This window comes from Chiloscyllium punctatum, unplaced genomic scaffold (assembly GCF_047496795.1).
Source record: "Chiloscyllium punctatum isolate Juve2018m unplaced genomic scaffold, sChiPun1.3 scaffold_826, whole genome shotgun sequence".
Classification (NCBI taxonomy): domain Eukaryota; kingdom Metazoa; phylum Chordata; class Chondrichthyes; order Orectolobiformes; family Hemiscylliidae; genus Chiloscyllium; species Chiloscyllium punctatum.
The window spans coordinates 15,001-15,547 of NW_027310560.1; positions in this window are offsets into that span (position 1 = coordinate 15,001).

A 547-nucleotide genomic window follows, 5' to 3' on the forward strand; every position below is an offset into this window, starting at 1 on the left:
AACTTGTCTCGCGAGGGTGGTTTCGGGGCCAGCAGGAGAGCTCGTCGGGGTAGCAGGCCCTGCAGCCGTGGTCACCGCCAAATCCCCACAACTCGAGCAAGTGAAAAAAAAAGTAACAAATAAGAAAGGATCGTCGGCTTGGGGGTACGCCCGTTTCCGTTTCAACTTGTCTCGCGAGGGTGGTTTCGGGGCCAGCAGGAGAGCTCGTCGGGGTAGCAGGCCCTGCAGCCGTGGTCACCGCCAAACCCCCCACAACTGTTGGGCGCCTACCTGCGCGGGGCAGGAGGACACTTTCCGATTTCAAATCTCCGTTTGCCGAGTCCACCCCGAACGCACGCGGGCGGGCGGGTTCGCATCACCCTTCGTCACAAGGGGCGAAGCCCGTTCCACCGTCTCGTCAGTAGTGCCGACCGGTCTGTGATCGACGAGGGGAGCCACACCAGGTCCGGCCCTGCTGCTTGGCGGCACCGCGTCGTCGGGAGCTCGCGACAGACGGAGGGTTTCGGTGTACTCTCCAGCCACGGGAAACGAAGCCGGTGATGCAGGC